The sequence below is a fragment of the Sander lucioperca genome, chromosome 10, assembly GCF_008315115.2.
Source record: "Sander lucioperca isolate FBNREF2018 chromosome 10, SLUC_FBN_1.2, whole genome shotgun sequence".
Classification (NCBI taxonomy): Eukaryota; Metazoa; Chordata; class Actinopteri; order Perciformes; family Percidae; genus Sander; species Sander lucioperca.
Genome location: NC_050182.1, coordinates 40,370,953 through 40,381,999, shown reverse-complemented (window position 1 = coordinate 40,381,999; position 11,047 = coordinate 40,370,953). Strand labels below are relative to the sequence as shown.

The following is an 11,047-nucleotide window of genomic DNA, read 5'->3' as shown; positions in this document are numbered from 1 at the left end:
TAAATGTATGGACGTGTAGAAATGCTGTACAAGGCTAAAAGTTAAAATGAACATCCAAGTGAAGTGAGGTCAATTTCATTTATATAGTAAGTATATAATAAGTTCAAGAATGGGAACATTTTTTGTGTTTTTTGGTGACACCTGTGTTTCTTGTTACTTTACATTCTCCATCGGCAGTCTAGAATGTTCCTGTTACACCAGAATAAAAAGACTCAACATCTAAAATGCAATCATTACAGTAATCCCTACTAACAGTTAAAAGGGCTTAGTAAAATATTTGCTAAGTCAATCATGAATGTATCAAATAACAAGTGCAGCAGCACATTTTAAAACTTAGTTTAAAGTAGCTGAGAATGTATTTCCCAAAACCATGGTTGTGTCTAAATGATCAACCATAAAGAAGTCAGTTTGTTGTGTAATGCAGTACTCACTGTGACATGCTGCACAACTTCCTGAAAGAATGTAGGCGTGTTCATACTGCTGCCATGTCTCATTTTTATCAGTTTTGAGTCTGACTGGTCAAACCAGTAACTAAAGTAACAAGTAAAAAGGAAAGTAGCTCAGTATAATACGTTTTATTATTGTGTATCAAATGCAAATACCAGAGATCACACAAACCTAATAGACATGTAAACATAGTTGGTGGGATTCTAGTTCTAATTATTGATTTGTTAGATTCAAATGTTTTTTTAAGTTTAGTTTATTTTGGCCATTTGCAATTAACAAGAGTCAGTGCACTGGTAATAAATAATAAATAAACATAACATTAATGCTTTTACTTGCAAAAAATAAAATATACCTTCCTCCACAATGCTGCGGAGGAGGGTCTGGCTATTCCTCACAGCATTCTGGGATGGGAGAAAAATGCTCTGGTTTATTGGCATTTCTTTAAACCAATCACAATTGTCGTGGGCGGAGCTAAGCGCCGGACAGAGCCACGGTGCCTCTGCAAAATAACCTCGGGAAGGAACTTCCAGTGGCTATGTACTAACCAAACCAATCACAAACCCTGCTGGCTGTGTGGACAGAGAGAGAGAGAGAGAGAGAGAGAGAGAGAGAGAGAGAGAGAGAGAGAGAAAGAACTGCATCTCCAGTCCTCCGAAGTAAGTAGTAGTAAGTAGAGTAAGAAGAGGAGTGGACTCAGGTGTGGCTCATCTTTCTGCCACTCAGCCTTCCTTCTCTACAGATCACAGGGAAAAATACAACAGTTTTCCCAAGGTTCAAGATTTTTATTTGCCATTTGTGCATATACCAAACAGTCCAGGCACATAGGAATTATTGTGCAATGTCTTTGAGTCAAGTAAAAAGACTTAAGGGCGAAGAAAAGCACACAGACTGAAATAGAAAAAAACTATGCAGCTATTTTCTTTCAAGTAATGCAGACCTTACACCAAGTGACTTTTCAAGCAATTCCACCTTCGCAGATTAATTTCCAGTATCTGAATGAAATCTTGAGAGTCTTGCTAGAGTTGGTGTGCTCTCGTCGTCTCCATTGTTTGGTGGAGACGACGGGTGGTCATAAAACTCAGTCCCAGTCAGTCTTTTTCCTGTCTTGATGTTGCGACAAAATCAAACAGGTTTGATATTATCCTAAGTTTTAAGTCTTGGTAGTGAAGTTAAGTTATGTGAACATTGTCAACAACCAATGGGTGCGCTTCCTCCAGCACCAAACAGGAAGCAGCAAATGGCTGGAGCCAGTGTTGTTAATGGTTGCTATGGCATTGCGCTAAGCTAAACGCTAAAGAGGGAAAGTTGCAGAAAATCTGCTAACTTTCCCTTAAGTTACCAGCTAATGCTAGCGGTAAGCTAGCTAGCTTGGTAGAATTTTTTAAAACAAATCTAGTTGTAGTTAGTGATGGTCTAAATGGAGCTTAGCGAACCACTGTCTTTATTTTCTGAGCTCACTAGATGGCGCTCTCTGTTCAAAGAAAAAGGTTAAAGGAATGGCAATTCAGTGTGTTTTCAACCCTTTGTTGAACAGAGAGCGCCATCTAGTGAGCTCAGAAAATAAAGACAGTGGTTCGCGAACCTTCATTTGACCATCACTAGTTGTAGTCTTGCAATGTGTGACCCTGCCAGATCCCCAGTCTTTACATGTTATTAGTATGACTTTAACGTTACATGTGAGATGATTGTCTTTAGATGTGAGATGGTGTCAGACACTAGTCTTTTCAAAGTTTGTTCAAAGTCATCCAGCACGTCAGGGGTTGATAACTTTTTGTCATGAGTGTCCAGGGAGTCTACAAATAAATACATATATTGTGCAGCCCTATTTCACTAGAATTTATTCTGGTCTGAAAGGGTTTTATGTTGAAATGTTAACTTTATGTTAGTACCCTACTTGTATTTATCTGTTCTTTTGTTGAATTGTAAATGTTATACTTGTACCCTTTATGTACATACTGTATTTAGTTTTATGTCAGCACTAGGAAAGTGTTTATGTAAAACATTATAATCCTATAATGAATGAGCCGTGTAAGCGGCCAGACACGAAAACAAACAATTAAGTAATAATTAATTCACTGATTCATATATTCATTCACCAAGAGCCACCCAAAGAGTGGGAGATGTCATCACACCAGTCGGTCATTGATCCATCTTCAAATATACACAGCCTTTTCATCCCTGTTCAAATTTCAGTGCGGAACTGAAGAGTGGAATTCTTCATCTTTTTCTCGTAGTCTTCATCACACTGTTGACTCTGGGCCACAGTGAAATGGTTCTTCCAGTCACCAACCTTCCCTGCAGAACCACAGACACAATCCCTCAGCTATTTTAGCAAAAAGAGATCCGAGTTTGTTTTTCTTGTTACAGACATTTAACAAATTATTCATTAAGTTGCCTTTTCTCATAAATGGAGAACTTTTGTAATCACATGGCTATGTGTCACACTGTAAAGCGAATGAATGCCCCTTGAAGCTAAAAAAGCGTAGAATTGTGTGCATTATACAGCTTCTTGATCATCCTAATGGCCAATTTATGAAGATGGACATGTTCTATGCAAGTTTTTTATCCACTTAGTGTTTTTTTGGCTTAACTTCAGAGCTTTTTACATGATGTTGGTGGGTTCTACCGAGACTCATTCATGGGCGGTCGGAATTTTGAGAAACCAACGGACAATTTTTTTCAGCTTCCTTCGAGGGTAAGTGTTTTTTCTTTGGCGATCTTTTAAACAAAACATGCTTTTTCAAACACGCCGGCAGGTTTTGGGGTTAGAAGGGTTAAGTTACCTTTTCTCATGAATGGAGAAATTTTGAAATCCATAGCACAGTGCGTAGAATAGTTGGTCGTGTCGTCCTTTTTCATATTATCAAACTGCACCCCACTTGCAACTCGTTTCTTCTCCTCGTCCGAACGGGACAAACCGAGAAAAGAGCAGAGGTTGTCTATTTCCCGTCCTGTATCCTGGAAACACAGCGGTCTCAATTAATGCATTTTTACCAAGCTGAAGGAGAAAAGTACCCTGAGTAGAAAGAGACCCACGGTAACTAAATTACCTCACTCAGATCTTCGTAGAACATGTAATGGAGTTTGGAGTGAGTCTGTTTCTTCTTCCACCAGCCGTTCACATGGTCATACCAGGATCCAAACACCACTGAAGCAACAGAACAACGTTACATAACATATACCCTGCTAATCATCTTGTTGCTAGATTTGCCGACATTGACTCTTCAATATCCCACCTTTTTTTTTTAATGTGAAATATCCAAAAGATTTTAGACAGATTTGGAGTCTTACTTTTTTTGAACCCACTCACTTTAGCCCTATTCGCACGGGACTAGTATGACCTGGTGATCTCTAGTCATTTGTAATAATTACGGAGGTTGTCTGTGATCTTAATCCCGTGCCAATCGGCCATGTCTGTAATTTGTAAAGTAAAAATTCCCCCCCAAATGACCTGTCATATTTTGTTGAACACCGAGGTCCTGTGATAATATTAGTCTCAAATTGACATGTCTGTGATTTGGCGGGGTCCATCATTTTTCAAGGTTTTTGTTTCCTATGCATCTTTTTAAAACTGTTGTATGCTTCAGCGCGGTCGGGGCAGTGCAGATGGCTCGCATGGTCGTTGGGAACCGTCTGGTCGTTGGGAACCGTCTGGTCGTCGGGAACCGTCTGGTCGCCGGGAACCGTCTGGTCGTTGGGAACCGCCAGGAACCGTCGTGAACCGTCTTGTCGCCGGGAACCGTCTAGTCGTTGGGAACTGTCTGGTTGTCGGGAACCATCTGGTCGTTGGGAACCGGCAGGAACCGTCGGGAACCGTCTGGTCGCCGGGAACCGTCTGGTCGTTGGGAACCGTCTGGTCGTCGGGAACCATCTGGTCGTTGGGAACCGCCGGGAACCGTCTGGTCGCCGGGAACTGTCTGGTTGTTGGGAACCACTGGGAACCGTCTGGTCTTTCATAATGATTGCGGTCAGAGCGACCGCGTCCGCACTGTTACAAAATCTTGAAGGTGCGCGGCTCGGCGAACAGACCCTCCGCGTACAGTCGCCCAGGCCACGTATGTGGAACACAAGAAGCATGATACAGCTTTTATCCCTCTCGCAAAAAACGGATATTGGATTGCGGGGGGCTGCGGACGCCACCTTTCATGGCCAACGTAATCTGGATCACTGCCCAACCGGAGTCGACACCCTCCCCTCAGCTTCATCCGAGGGCTGACGGTGATGCTGTGTGTAACCTGGACTTGCTTCCCCCCCAGAGAAACCTGGACTTGACACTTGAGTACTTTGAATAAAACTTGTTCACACTCCTGGCTCTGCGTCTGTCTGCATTTGGGTTCTGTTTATCATTCAAACCTAACAGTGTGAGTGCCGCCGTGGCGGGTATGATAGGGTGTGCAACCTCTACCAGGCATGACCCAAAAAGATACGGAACCCCAACCCAAGTGTAGTGCGGTGGGCTCGCCCCCCTGGCCATCCTCTGCGGGCTCGCCCCCCTGGCCATCCTATGCGCGCCTCTGGGTACCCAACTCGGTGTAAAAATTTCAGTAAATTACTTGCAGGCTTTGCTTATCCCATGCCAATGCGCCACACAAAACTCAGATGTGTGTGTGTGTGTGTGTGGGGTGGGGGTCATTTCTAAATCACACAACGTCCCCAGATGATACCAGTCCCGTGCGAACAGGGCTTTTGTCTGCCCTTTTAACCTTAAAGACATTATCTGTTTTTATTGATAATTCGGAAAATGTTGCTCTTGAATTTTTCATTAATTTCATTATTCTATATGCCAAATGTGATATTCACAAGCAGAAATTAACTCCTAATTGTTTACCTATTCTCATAGAACCAAAATCTCTACTTGAGTCACTTAGATTGTTGAACAACAAAAGTATTAAACTGTAGAGCTTTTTCCCTGAAACCTCTGACTAAATGTGATTTTATGTTTACTTTTACTTTTTCTTCATATTTATATATTATATTTTTATATTGTATGTAATGTACTGTATGTTATTTTATATTTTTTCTGTATCATTTCATTTTTATATATATTTGGAAGAATTAGTCTGGATGTTTATGTGCTGTTGCTGTTTACCTGATTCTTTGTATGATGCATTTTGTCAATACAAAAAAAACAGAACAACACAAGCAAGCACTTAGTGTTCAGTTCAGCTTTGCACCAATAAAAAATCTTGTATTATTAGAGTTTTTCATACATACTCTTTCCCTCCATGAATCTGTGGATGTAGCTGCTCCATTCTCCAGGCTCTGGCTGAGTCCTGGTCATGCGATCAAAATGAAAATAAGATACCATGTTGTCTTTGGCATTGCGGGCCACGTAGATTATCTACAGAAAAAGAATACACTTAAATGATCTGAAGACCAATGTTACATGAGACATAATCAGTGGTGTGCATTAACTCCAGTACTGTACTTAAGTCCAAATGTTGAGGTACTTGTACTTTACTTGAGTCTTTTCTTTTCATGCCACTTTCTACTTCTACTCCGCTACATTTCAGAGAGAAATATTGTACTTTTTACTCCACTACATTCATCTGACAGCTTTAGTTACTAGTTACTTTACACATTAAAGTGCCCATATTATGAAAAAATCACTTTTTCTGGGATTTGGGGTGTTCTTTTGTGTCTCTGGTGCTTCCACACACATACAAACTTTGAAAAAAATCCATCCATGCTGTTTAGAGTGAGATACAGTTTCTGAATGTGTCCTGCCTTCAGTCTCTGGGTGAGCTGTTCAAAATCGGCACGGCTTGTGACGTCACAAGCCGAAACGAGCAGGCTAACCGCAACCATTAGCTCGTAGCATTAGCATTAGCATGCTAACGCTAGCATGCTACCTCGTTCTCAATAGCAAAGCACTGCTACAACACACACAAGTTCACCATAATCTACAAAATAACTACTTACATGTGCGCCCTCATTTAGAAGTCTCCCAGCTAATCCTGCCTTGTAACTGACCGAAGTTGTAGAAACAGCCTTTCTTTTACTGTCTATGGAGCTCGCTAGCTGACATGATCTACATCTGAGCTACTGCACATGTGCAAGTGCAATCAAAGATAGTACAGAAGAAGAAGAAGAAAAGAGGTCTCACTCTGTAGCTAAAACAGAGACCAGCTGAAAAGAGGATCTGCAGCAGTGAGAGAGAGCGGTGCAGTACAACTAAAATATGGTGTTTTTTTAAAATTAAACCATGTAAACCTATTCTGGTACAACCTTAAAATACAATTATGAACCTGAAAATGAGCATAATATGGCTGCTTTAAGATTTATGTACACAAAACACATGTAGTTTATCAAATTTGATGTTTTATTCTAAATTAAACTAGCCAACAATATAACGGCCTACAAGTCCAGCTGAGATGATTAGACCATTAAACACACAACTGTTTGGATCCTTTACACTTTCTACAATGGGAGGATTTTTCTGCATTGAGATTTCCCTAATGATACTTACATACTTTTACTTAAGTAATATTTTCAATGCAGGACTTTTACTTGTAACAGAGTATTTTTTACAGTGTGGCATACATACATAGTACTTTTACTTAAGAAAAGGATCTGAATACTTCTTCCACCACTAGACTTAATATACGTTTACACACCTAGGGCCCTATCTTGCACCTGGCGCTGCGCAGCTCAACGCCCGACGCAAGTGTCTTTGCTAGTTTAAGACCGACGCAGCCTGCGAGCATTTGTGGAATGATCATATACTCTCAGGAAAACTCACAGAAAATGTAGTTGTAATGTGCAATCAATATAAAGGCACTCTTTTTTTTCTAACTGCATTATAATGTGAGAGTTGTGTGTGCTTTTCACATATGAATCATGCACCTCCCTTCCAGTATTACAATTAATACGGCTTAGAGTTCTGCCCTTTGCACATGATAAAAGTGGCACATGGCAACAGCCTCAGGAGTCAGGTGTAGGGTTGGGTATCGTTTGGAGTTTTTCCGATACCGGTGCTAAAACGATACTTTGAAACCGGTGCCTGTGCCTAAACGGTGCTATTGCTAAGGCCATATGGTCAAAATTAAATTATTTATTAAAAATGTAATCACAACTTGTAACAATAACTTATTTCACCAGTAAATTGCTGGCAAACGACAAAAACAACCACTGGATGGGAAAAGTGTATTTTACAGTAATGCACCACGATGCTAGCTAGGTGAGTTTCAAGTGAACATACCACCGGTGTTGTTTTTACGACAACGGCAACTGCAGAATGTTGGACATCTCGGTGTTGGAATCCTCTACACTGAAATACAGACACCCTTTACACCGTTTAGTCAGCATTTTAACCGTGTTTAATCCAGCTGCTAGCTAACGGTAGGCTAACGTTACCTGCTGCCAAGTGCTTCTGTTGCCTGTAACAACATCAGAGAGCAGCGCAGGCCTTTCAGTGGCACCAAAATGAGGCACTGAAATCTGCGTTGCTATTCGTTCTGGTAGATACCGGTCGTTAAGGCACCGGTGCCGTAATAGCACCGGGTCTCGGTACCCAACCCTTGTCAGGTGAGGCTCAGGGAAAATGGGAGCTTAAAAGGGGCTTACTTCTAGTTGATATAATGCAAATACACAATACTGACCGTGGAGTTTTGCTCCCAAAAGGACTTTGGCACAAACTGGACTGGCAAGTGAGTTTTAATGAGTCGAGGAGAGGTGGGGAGGTTGTCCGCCAAGTCTTTTCCTGTATGAAAAGGTAAATACAGAGTAAGTAAAGTCTCACATGGCAGAAGTAATGGGTTAATTTGTTGTTGTTTTTTAAATATTTGTTTGCTGTGTTTTTTTATGTTCCATGATTTTATGTATTGTTTTTTATTATTCTGCTCACTACCCAATTGGAAGGAACTCTTTAAAGAAAAAATCCAAACCACTTTCACCACTTACACAAGCCCTGATCATGTAAAGTGCTTAGTTTAATAATAAACTAATAAAAGGCATACATATATTTTCTTCTACTTCTATTTCTCAGATTAATATTCTAAGTGTCTGACAACATTATGGAAAGGATTTCTAAGAAGGTCGACCTTTCTGTTAAAGAGTAAAATCCTTTTTTAAAACAAAAACGCCCGCGAAATTGCATTTGCTAAAGCCACCAGACTCCATGTAAATAAACAGTAATTTTAGCATCGTAAAATACACTTCATTCAAAGTCGAGAGAAACAAAATAAAACTATGAAAAGCCGTTTTGGGTCGTCTTTCCACTTTTCCAACCATCACAACTCTAGTTTGGTTGACATAAACACACAGTTTACAGATTTATATGTGAAAATATGTTGGCTCTATACACGCTAAAAGTATTGTTTTTTTAAAAGAGTCTGGTGGGTTTAGCGCTAGCGACCTTGGAGCTGTTTCTGGTTAAAGAGAAAGGTCTTAAAGAGGTTTTAAAGGTCTATCTCTGAAGGGATCCTTTTTGATAATGTTGTCAGACACTTAGTGGCAAAAACAGAACTTTTAGTGTACCAAATTGACGATGCACATTTTCCCCATAGAGTCACATAGCAGCCCGGTCTGTGGCTGCCGGTTACAGCGGTCTCACTTAATACTGGACCAATTTCATCAATCACTTACACACAAAAACATGGGAAAATAAGGTCCAGGGTGAAAAAAACGGAAGTTACCATTTAAGTGTTTGTATATGTGAGTAGTCTATATCCACAATGTCCCACTTCCGGGATTGCTCCGTTCTACTGGATTTCACTCTTTTAGGCCGGATATCCGTTGCCTTGGATTTTCTTTGTGTTGGCGTTCTAAACTCTGGTGGATTTCTGAGGACTATGGTTAACTGCACCTCAGATCTCTGCAGGGTAAATCCAGACAGCTAGCTAGACTGTCTGTCCAATCTGTGTTTTCTGTTGCACGACTAAAACTACTTTTGAATGTACACGTTCCACCAAAACAAGTTCCTTCCCAAGGCTATTTTGCAGAGGCACCGTGGTGCCGTTCGGCCCTTAGCTCTGCCCAAGGTGATTGTGATTGGTTTAAATAAATGCCAATACACCAGATCAAGTTTTTCTCCTATCCCGGAATGTTGTGTGGACTTGCCAGACCTTCCTCCGCAGCGCTGTGGAGGAAGGTCTGGCAATGCGAGACTAGTATGTGTGTGATGCAGGTATGTAACATCTGGGGAGTATGTATGTATGTATGTATGTTTGATCGTCTGTTAAACCTGGACCCATAGGCGAGATGGTGCTCTCCAAGAAAGCCACTCTATCAAAGATTGGGGTGGATGTCTGACGCTCTGTCTGACCAAAATACAGCAGGTCGAGGATGTAGGAGACCCATGTGGTTCCTGAAAGACAGACAGAAGTTGCGGTGGTAGTGGTTCAACATGCCCTCGTTCACTTTCCCCTCAGCACTTTGTAACGATCACAAATAATCTACCACTGCTGCTGATCACCCATTTGACTTGAAAAAGGTGGACTTGACAGCCCTGCATTTTAATCCCCCACTCCTGCCCCGCCCACTATCACTCTGCTCTCTAAGTGGCCTCCATGCGACATATGCTGAAGGAAGTGGATGGGGGCATGTTGAACCATTAACGAAACGCAGCAAGAGGTGGAGAGAGAAAATGAAAATGATCCCAACCCCTTACCTATATACACACATTAACACTGGCTGTTAATGTTACCTGCTTTGGGGTATGTTGCAATAAGTATATCATCTGGCCTGGCCTGAAAGTTTTGGACGTTCTCCCAGTTGTCTGTGTAAAAGTGAGTCGAGAGACACCATGGAAATCGAACAGTTCTGCTCTAGAGATCTTTTTAAAAAGAAGAAGAAAAAAAAGAAAAGGATTCATGACATACAAAGCATATGCTCATCATGTGAGAGTAACTGAATGGCAAATATTTGATCGTGTGAAAAAGTTTCAGTTTCAAGTTCATTGTCAGTTGCAGACACAAAAAGCAGTTTTTTTAAAAGTACCTTCCACACGTCATCTTAAAAGGAGAGAAACTAAAAGTAGTTTACTAAAAGGACAACTTTGTGCTCAAAGATTGAGTATTAGTTTTTTTGTATTGTATTCTCTTTGTATTATTATATTCTTTTTGTATTTGTATTCTCTACTCTTTGTTCCTCGGCATTACACGCGTAAGAAGAAATGAGTAAAGCACAATGTAACTATTTAAAAAAAAAAGATTATATACACATACCTTGTGCGGATCAAATGACATGATAAGCGCTGCTGGTTTCTCTGCTGTAGTTTCTCCCACACAAGCAAACTGTTTTTTCTTTATATAATGTAACTGGAGGCTCAGTCAGAAGTACTAGTAGTTCTCCAGCCACGCCCCTTTTCCAGATGTCCTGGGATTTATCATGTTATTCCCCTGTTCGCTCAGAAATAGAGAAATATGTTACTGTTTACTTATTGGTCAAGAATTAACTTTTTAGGGGTATGTTTAAAAACATGCAGGGACATCAAAAATTTTAAATAGAGTTAAAATAGAGCTGAGTAACAACCCAGGTCTGGCACAAGCAGCTTTCTTCAAGTGAGCTTGGGGAGGAAGTCCTTATGTAAAAAAAATCCTTATGTAACTGACAGGTAAAAGTCCACCTTTGTCACGCCCACTCAGTTACCTTTCCCTCA

The 11,047-nt window shown here is 40.8% G+C and overlaps 1 pseudogene; it reads right to left on the bottom strand.

Annotated features, from left to right (window-relative positions):
- Positions 1-2,086: 2,086 nt before the first annotated feature.
- On the bottom strand, positions 2,087-10,634 carry LOC116066672 (annotated as a pseudogene).
- Positions 10,635-11,047: the final 413 nt, after the last annotated feature.